This window comes from Chionomys nivalis, chromosome 2, assembly GCF_950005125.1.
Source record: "Chionomys nivalis chromosome 2, mChiNiv1.1, whole genome shotgun sequence".
NCBI classification, from domain to species: Eukaryota; Metazoa; Chordata; class Mammalia; order Rodentia; family Cricetidae; genus Chionomys; species Chionomys nivalis.
Genome location: NC_080087.1, coordinates 11,605,259 through 11,614,509, shown reverse-complemented (window position 1 = coordinate 11,614,509; position 9,251 = coordinate 11,605,259). Strand labels below are relative to the sequence as shown.

Below are 9,251 nucleotides of genomic sequence, written 5' to 3'. Positions count from 1 at the left end.
CTGTACATGTTCTTTAAAACATGGAGTTAAGGAGGAAGAGAGTGATGGACCAGGGTAGGGGGAGTGGAGCACAGCCCGGTTCCGGAGAGGGCTCTAAACAGTATATGCGGTGGTACAGCGCTTGCCCTCCCTGGTGTCACAGACTCCTTGCCCCCACACAGATGGTTACGAAATCACACAGCCTTGACTCAGGGTGCTGCACTGCAGCTTCAACTGCCCCACCCCCACCCAGTTCACAATACCAGGATGACAGTTCTCACATGCTCCTGGAAAGTACAACATTGCTCTTCTGGAAAGACACCTTTTATAGCCATGGGCAGAGGATAGTGCAACCTGGACGTCTGCTCTACACCCAAGATGCTCAGAGAGGCCAATGTTGTTCCTCAGGTGATGGAGCCACTATTCACAGTGTGGCTAGTATTACTGGGTCGTCACTCTGAGTGTTGGCCCTAACAGCACCTTGAAGAACGTCTGTTTCCTCTTGTCTTGAACCCGAATTCCTTCAAAAAACCTTGCTTTGAAGGGAGTGATGTCTCACCGAGGGACTCCAGTGTCCCCATTGACTGGGAGAGGGGGAGTTCACCCTGTGGGATCACTCATATCCATGGAAGAAGGGGATTGCCTTCTGCATGGGGCAGGTCATGTGATCAGTCACAAGAGGAAATTGAGCGATTGCCACATATTGAGAGCAAAATGTGCTCGCCTGGACCCCGGGGGAATCTCTGGGCTGTCCCTTCTAACTTCCTATCTTATGAACGTGAAAGCAAAAACCATTGTGAGGAGAGAGGCAGGGCCATTGAGGATCTAGATCCCAGAGGAAATGAGGACAGAGTCGCTGCGTGGAGAAAACCAGAAAGCTGAGGACACGCTGAGGGCAGAGGACACAGAACGCCCATGGAGGAAGTTACAAGTGTCAACCACAGAACAGCCTCATCACTGGTCTAAGAAGGAAGACTATTGAGTATGCCTCACATGTTCACAGCATGTGTGAACACGAGTGCAAAGCATGTCTGTAACACATTTCTTCTTTTCTCTTCATTTCTTGGAACAAATACTGCCAGAGATGATTTTTGGGTTTAGTTGTAAGGTAGTATCATATTCAAATGAGACTACCTAAATCTGAGGAACAGTGACTCCATAATGGTGGACTATGTCCTATGAAATTACAACGGTAACTGTTGAACTGTTGGGATGTTGCATTTCCACAACCTGAGGAATGTTTTCTTCATCCAATAGCAGTATGCAGTTTTGTTCAAAGTTCTCAAAATCACTCTAGTCACACCGCCTCGGCCATCCTCAGCTCCTACCATCTGGTCACACCACCTCGGTCATCCTCAGCTCCTGCCATCTGGCATCTTCTGACTGCCAGGCTTTCAGCCAAGGGAGCTGCTTCCCATATGCAGAGAATCCCTGCAAGGTTCTCATGCCAGCTGTTAAGAAGGGCAGTTTCTTCCTTTTGTCCTCCAAGGCCAGGTCAGCTGGCTGCTTCCTGTGGTCACATCCATGATACCTCACTTGGTTCCTTTCTTCAACTGTAACTGCAGAGATCATGTTCTCACCATATATCAGCCCGTGTGATTTCTGCAGAGATTGTGTTCTCCCCGTGGATCAACCTGTGTGATCACTGTAGAGATCATGTTCTCCCTGTGGATCAGTCTTGTGATCTCTGCAGAGATCGCATGCTCCCTGAGGACCAGCCTGGGTGATCTCTGCAGAGACCGTGTGCTCCCTGAGGACCATCCCGTGTGATCTCTGCAGAGACTGTGTGCTCCCTGTGGATCAGTCCGTGTGATCTCTGTAGAGATCGTGTTATCCCTGTGAATCAGCCTGTGTGATCTCTGCAGAGATCGCGTGCTCCCCGAGGACCATCCCATGTGATCTCTGCAGAGATCGTGTGCTCCCCGAGGACCATCCCGTGTGATCTCTGCAGAGATCGTGTTCTCCCTGTGAATCAACCTGTGTGATCTCTGCAGAGATCGCGTGCTCCCCGAGGACCATCCTGTGTGATCTCTGCAGAGACCGTATGCTCCCTGAGGACCAGCCTGTGTGAAGCGCCCTCAGCAGCACATCTTCGCTTGGATTCTTTTCATTTCCTTTTCTGACTCATGTGGCACTGATCATTTTTATGTCATTTCACCAACGTCTTTGACCTCTTATTAGAATGTGGGAATACAATTCTACTATATTTTCTTACTCGCCCTTGTTTTTCTGAGAAATCCTAAAGGTGGTTAACATTGGCATGTTTTTATTTCCACAAGTTGGATGTTTTAACTTCCTTCTGGACTCTTCTATGTTAAAGATTTATTTCTAAGTGTGTGTGTGTGTATGTGTGTGTGCAGGTATCTGAGGAGACCAAAAGCATCTGATCTTCCCAGACCTGGAGTTATAGGGGACTATGAGCTGCTGGAAACTGAGCTCTAGTCCTTGGCCAGAACAGTATACATTTTTTAATTTTTTTTAAAAAATTAAAATAATCTTTTTTATTTTATATACCAATAAAAATATGGAATGCTTCATGAATTTGCATGTAATCCTTGCACAGGGACATGCTATTTTTTTCTGTATCATTTCAATTTTAGTGTATGTGCTGCCGAAGCAAGCACCAGTACCCACATTTCTTTTTAAAAAATTCTTTTTGTGTGTATGGGTGTTTTGCCTACATGTATGGTTGTGCAAGCCTGGCACCAGTAGAAGCCAGAAGAGGATGTTAGATCGCTTGGAGCTGAAGTTACAGATGGGAGCGAGCCAGCTTCTGGGTGTTGGGAATTGGACCCAGATCCTCTGGAAGAACAACCAGTATTCTTAACTTCTGAGCCATCTCTCCAGCCTCCAGTACTCATTCTTAGCCACCCAGCCACCTCTCCGGTCCCTGGAGCGGTTTTTTTTTATATGGTTGTCTATTACGTCATTCTATTAAATCCTGATTTTAAACAATCTTCTTTGTTCTATGTATGCCAGTTAACCAACACTTAGAGAAATCCATGCACTTTATTGGATTTTAAGCAATTCTTATTTAGCTTTCATTCATAGTCTTAAATTTAACTGTCGTTTAACCTGACTTGCGGAGGGCAGGGGAGAAAAGGAAGAATTAAAACCTGAAGGGGTGTAGTGAAGGGGGAGTGGTGGTGAGCAAATCAGGATGGGCCTGAGCCACAGAAGCAATGGCCTGGCAGTCAAGAAGTACATAAGTAAAAAATGCCAGAGCTTTTTACAGTCAGGAGTGAGTCTTTCTGCTGGTTGTGTGGCTTCTGGGTCCCAAATGGCACATGGCTCCCATGATGCTCATGCCATCTTCTGCTTTCCTGGAGATCACACACTTGCCACCCAGCCATTCAGTTTTGGCAGGGAGACGAAAATGTGGGGAGCCTTCGTGTTTGCTGAAGCGTTTGACACTACACAATGCCGAGACTGTAAGAATCATGATGAAGCTCTCAGCTATGGCTTCCTGTAGATGAACCGACTGCCAGTGGTGTAACCATGGGAAGCCATTCATACTGTTTCTTATAGGACTATTCCCACAGAGAGATTTGGTAGTCCCCCAAACACTGAGAATCCCTTCCTGGGGGCTGGAGAGAGGGCTCAACAGTTAAGGACACTTGCTGCTTTTCCAGAGGACCCAACTTCTGCTCCCAGCATCCACTTGGGGCAGTTCACAACTGCCTGAGCTCCACCTCCCGGACATCCAGCATCCTGGGTATGCGGGCATGCACACACACAGATTTAAAAGAGACCTTTCCTGGCATATCACTGGTCAGAATGGAGTTACATGTCTGTTTCTGACTCAATTACAGTGTGTGTGTGTGTGCGTGCGCGCGCGCGCTCGCACATGTGTGATCTTTAGATGAACCACGCTCAGCCTAAATCAAGCGGAGGGTGACTCGGATTTTCCTGAAGTGCATAGGCTAAGGAGCAGAAGCGAAGCCTGAACAGGAGCCGGACTCCGTAGCAAGGACTGGGTAGATATACACAACTGACCACTGGCAAGTGCAAGACTCCTGGTGTCTCCGCGGACTCGCTGCTAGGGTCAGCAACAGTAGAGGTATTCCAAGGGATGTGAAGAGAGATGACAGAGCAATAAACCACACAGCAAATAAACAAATAGCTCACGGTGAGGGTGTTTCTAATGAGATATGCTTTGGTAGAGTACCATCCCTGTGTTCTCCAGAAATGCCTCACGACTTAGAGAAGAGCAATTTTGCTTTTTAGTTTTAGGTGTGGACTAGCACGATCCATACCGATGTGTGTGATGGTTTTGTTTTTGTTTTTCTTTCTTTTTTTTTTTTTTCAAGACAGGGTTTCTCTATGTAGCCCTGGCTGTCCTGGAACTCGCTCTATAGACCAGGCTGGCCTCAAACTCAAAGATCCACCTGCCTCTGCTTCCCGAGTACTGGGATTAAAGGCATGTGCCACCACCATCCGGCTGAGGGCTTTTTTTTTTTGTCTTTTTCTTTCTTTCCCCCCTTTTTAATTTTTTAACCAAGAAATAGGTGGATCCAATAAAGAACGTGTAAATAAAAAGGTTCCCACATCTCAGGTCTGACTAAACGAAAGTTCATATTAACAATAGCTGGAATTAATCCGTGAGTATAGTACAACCCTTTGAAGGGCTCAAGCTATTGTGAAGACAGGAGGATGTCTATTCACGGTATTGAACAGAACTGTGGGCCAGACCATGCTACACAGTAGTTAAGCACACACAGCGTAGGGGACAGAGTGTCCAGCTCCTGGTCCTTTTCCAGCCACAGACTTTTGGCAATATTACTTCTGGGATTCGGCCAGCAAAACTCCAATAGCGGTGGGGACTCCTCCAGGCAGCCCCTAAAGTTCTGCAAAGTTTTGCTGAGATTGGCCCACCTTCCTTTGTTCAGCCAACACCGATGAACACCTGCTGTGTGTCCCTGGGGGGTTGTGCAAGGTGGCAGCACACTACGGGTCATTACAAAGTGTCTGCTAACATTCAAGCTTTCTAGGCAGCTCTCCCCAAGATAGGAAGACCTTGATTCGGACTATATACATTTAAGTCTATGGATGTTTCAATTTTGCATCACAAATCCACAAATGCGTTTGTGAATAAAAAACAAAAACAGCACTGGCCTGGGCAGCACTGGTGTGGGGATGCCCAGGGGCCACTAGCTCATGCAGCCTCTTCCTGTCACCCACCCACGGGTTAGTCAAGAGATGTTAGATTAGGTGGCCATGAAGACCTCCCTGCAAAGGTGTCCTGAAGACTCCGCAGCACGAACAGTGCGTTGGTGACGTGAGGTTGGCTGGGGTGGAAGGAAAGTCCAGAGGAAGGAAATAACACGTGCCAGAGACCGCGAGACACGTGACGGGGCGGAGCCGCCGTTCTGCTCCCTCCGCATTCCCATCTGGGAACACTGGCTTTTTTCCTTTGCCCAGGTCTGGCTCCCTTTTCACAATCTTGGTGTCCTTCTTGCACCGCTCTCACCGCCCCCTCCACTTCTCTCATCATTTCAGCCTTGAACTTTAAGTCCCTTTGACATTCGGTTGTTTTTGTGAACACCATGCCACTGTTTAAGTTCTGAAATGTGTTGATTTATGAGCACGCACAGACTCCTCCCCGGCTTTCCTGTAAGCCCCCTTTGAAACCCCACAGCGTGAATCTGAAATTTCACATCACCCCTCCCAACCCCACGAGAAACCAACATCTGTTCATCATGACAGAGTTTGCAAGGTGGCTTTGCCCGGACCAAACAGAATCCCAGCCTTACTCAGCTGGTAAAAGTCTGCTCTAGGAGATCACTACACTCTAAACCAGTAGTTCTCAACCTATGAACCTCGACTCCTTTGGGGATCGAAAGACCCCTTCACATGGTCCCATATCAGATAGCTACATATCAGATATTTATATTATGATTTGTAACAGTAACAAAATTAAAGTTATGAAGTAGCCATGAAAATAATTTTAGGGTTGGGGGTCCCCACAACTAGAGGAACTGCATTATAGGGTCGCAGTATTAGGAAGAGTGAGAACTGCTGAAGCTGGGACCTCCTGTCTACAGATGTAATGGCCTTGCCAAACTAGGTCTTTGCCTTTTTTGTAGTTAAATCTGTTGAATAAAGACTACAACTAATTACAGAGCAGCTCAAATAAAGCTTATACTGAGTAGAGTTTGGAGGCCCACTGGATTTGGGGGGGAACCAAAACCTTTTAGATTGATTACCCTTTAGGTTGGCATGGGAAGACCAATTCCAGACTCACTTCTATCTCCCTGCACCCACATTTCTCTACATAAGTGGGATCATTACTGTTGGCTCAGACTGGCTATTATCTAGTCTGTTTTCTGGAATTTTCTAAGATTAGGAGCCAACAACTCTGTGTAAAAGACCACACAGTGAATATTTTTGGCTTAATGATGCCACACCGCTCAACCACAGGCTGAGTGTCAACAAACCAGATGTGATTGTGTTTCAGTAAAACTTTATTTACCAAAACCTGACAGCAGCTGCCAACTTAATCACCTGAGGTGGGTGTAACTTTCCTCTGTGGCATTTTGCAGTTTTGGATTTTGGAGGATTTTAGATTTTGAAATGTTTGAATGCGTTGTACTGATTTCTCCAGTCTCAGTAGCCCAGACTCATAACTGGACCATTTGTTGGGATTTGGAAAGATGTTCCAAATAACTCATCATTATAGCTGGTGGCATAGTCTGCACATATCCTCTTTTCTAGGAGACTGAACACTTCCTGGTGAACACTGGGCTAGCCTAGCACACAACATCTGTTCTTTTCTAACCTGCCTCTACATCCACCTCATGTTGCCTTGGCAACAGAGTGCGTGCCTTTTGCTTGTGTGAGACGAGGTACTGACCAGTAAGGTGTTCATGGCCAGGCAGCATCTCTTCTTACACAAGCAGCAGGCACACACTATGTTCCCAAAGCAATCAATGGGGACTTCCTGGTCAGCAAAGCTAACGGAGCATTGGAGCCATGCTCAGGATGCAGACTCATGTCCAGAAGTTTGAAGCTGAATGAGCAAGATGATTCTGTTGCCACTTGGTCAATATTCTGCACAATAATTTCTTATTTCGAGGCTTTTCTGTAAATAAAAGGGCAAAGCTATGGCCACTCCTGTTCAACAAAAGAAACATCCAAGTTAACAGACAGGTCAGAGAATGGGAAAAAAAAAATCTTTACTGCTACCCTGTAGATGAGGGGCAGATATCCAGAATTTGCAAAGAATTGTGGAAATTGAATACCAAAGAAGTAAAACTGCCAACCAACAAATAGGAAAATAAACTGAATAAATGACTCTCAAAAAAAAAAAAGAGAGAGAGAGAGAGAGAGAGAGAATTGAAAAGAAAGAATAAAAGAAAAAAACCACAGATGGCCAATAACTAGTTTTTAGAAGTGTTTGGTATCCCTAGCTAGCGGGAAAGATAGATTAAAACTTGTTGGAGCTAGCACCCCAGTCAGAACGGCTACCATCAGGAAATCTGACGACAGACGCTGGAGAGGATGTGGAGAGAGAAGAACTCTGATGGCAGAGGGGAGATTAATACAGACATTGCGAAATCAGTTTGCAGAGTTCTAAAAACAATGCCATATGATCCAGACACCCGACCTCCAGGCATATATCCAGAAAACCCCACTCCCCCATAGAGATATCTGTATGCCCTGTTTGCTGGTGCTTTATTCACTGTAGCAAAGGGTTGGGGTTACCCTAGTTGCCCACCAACAGATAAATGGATAATGAAAATTTGTTATGCATATATTTTATATATTTGTATATTTATATTTTATAAAATATAAAATGTATGTAACACACACACACATATGAACACTACTCAGCTTTAAAGAACACAGTTAAAAAATATGGAGAAAAATGATGAACTTAGAAGGTACAGCATCAGACAAGGTCATGTATTCTTGTCATTGATTTCGATGGTGGATAAGTGCATAAAATAAATTTGAAACTGAAAGTGTAAAATTTAAAATGAAGTAATGTAGATTCCATTCTAAATGCCTGTTTCTTTTCTTTTCTTTTTTCTTTTCTTTTTTTTTTTTTTTTTTTTTTTTTTTTTTTTTTTTGAGACAGGGTTTCTCTGTAGCTTTGGAGCCTGTCCTGGAACTACCTTTGTAGACCAGGCTGGCCTCGAACTCACAGAGATCCGCCTGCCTCTGCCTCCCGAGTGCTGGGATTAAAGACGTGCGCCACCACCGCCCGGCTAAATGCATGTTCTAATTGTATAGAAGTTCACTGGTTATGTAGACTGGGTCTGGCTACCTTTGGTGTGTAATTTTTTAAATTTATTGGTAAGTTTTAAAAATAAAGTTTACTAAAAATTTCAAAACTATCTTTGCTTTTTTTTAAAAAGGCTTCCTTCGGTCTGCAGCTACTGGAGCACGGTGAACCTCTTTAAGACAGGACAGAAAGCAACAGTAGCTTCTTAGAGGAAGTGGCTGCTGGGGACTATGGGCCTGCTTCAGAGTCTTTTGCTCTCAGAAACAATTCCCATGCTCAGATGAAAAGTGAGCTTCATTGCCGGGAATATCTCAGCCTCGGGTATAATGCTCATTAGGGACTCAGGGGACAGTCAGAAGGTGCCAAGGCCTGTAGTTCCCCTGCCCTCCACCGCCCTTGAGTAATTGTGGCGCAGCCCACTCAAACGAGTGGGAGGAAGGTGAAGTCAAACCATAGAGTGGGCTTCCAGCAGCACCTGGCCTCTGTGCTTCCACCCTAAGGGGCTCGGGGGGCCTAACAGAGAAAGGGGTAGGTTGGGTGGACTGGGTGTCAACAAGAAGGTCTGTCACGGTTTCCGTGGTAAATCATGGGTTTTCCAGGCCTTTGATTGCAGAGCTCACCCATCCTTAGCTGTCCACCTCCTAACGGAGCACAGACAGCCCTCTTATCCTGGGAAGTAGACAATGGGGTCCTCCGCTGAAACGAGAAAACACTTATGAAATTGGATTTTGATTTGTAAGAGATCAATGGAAGAAAAAAGGAAATAATAAAACCATCTTTTAGTGGATCTAGGCCCTTTGGGTTTTTAAACACCTGGTCGTTTGGAGGCATTTCCACCGCCTGGACTGTCATGTGTATTTTCCAGTGTTGACTTGTTCAGCCTTCTGACCACTGTGACGCAAGGGTCCTGTTGTCACCAGAGCACTTTAGAGGAGGAAGCCGGTGTCCAATGTTTAAGATTTCTTGGCAGCTGGGACGGAATCCAGGCTTGGCTGAGTCACCAGTCTGTTCTCATGGTGGTGCTGTGTACACATCTGGAAATCTC

General features: G+C 45.6%; 1 non-coding gene across 1 annotated transcript; it reads right to left on the bottom strand.

Annotated features, from left to right (window-relative positions):
- Positions 1–2,497: 2,497 nt before the first annotated feature.
- Positions 2,498–2,603, bottom strand: LOC130870563 (U6 spliceosomal RNA). Its single transcript, XR_009056712.1, has one exon. It is a non-coding gene; the product is annotated as a U6 spliceosomal RNA (small nuclear RNA).
- Between the last annotated feature and the right edge of the window lie 6,648 nt (positions 2,604–9,251).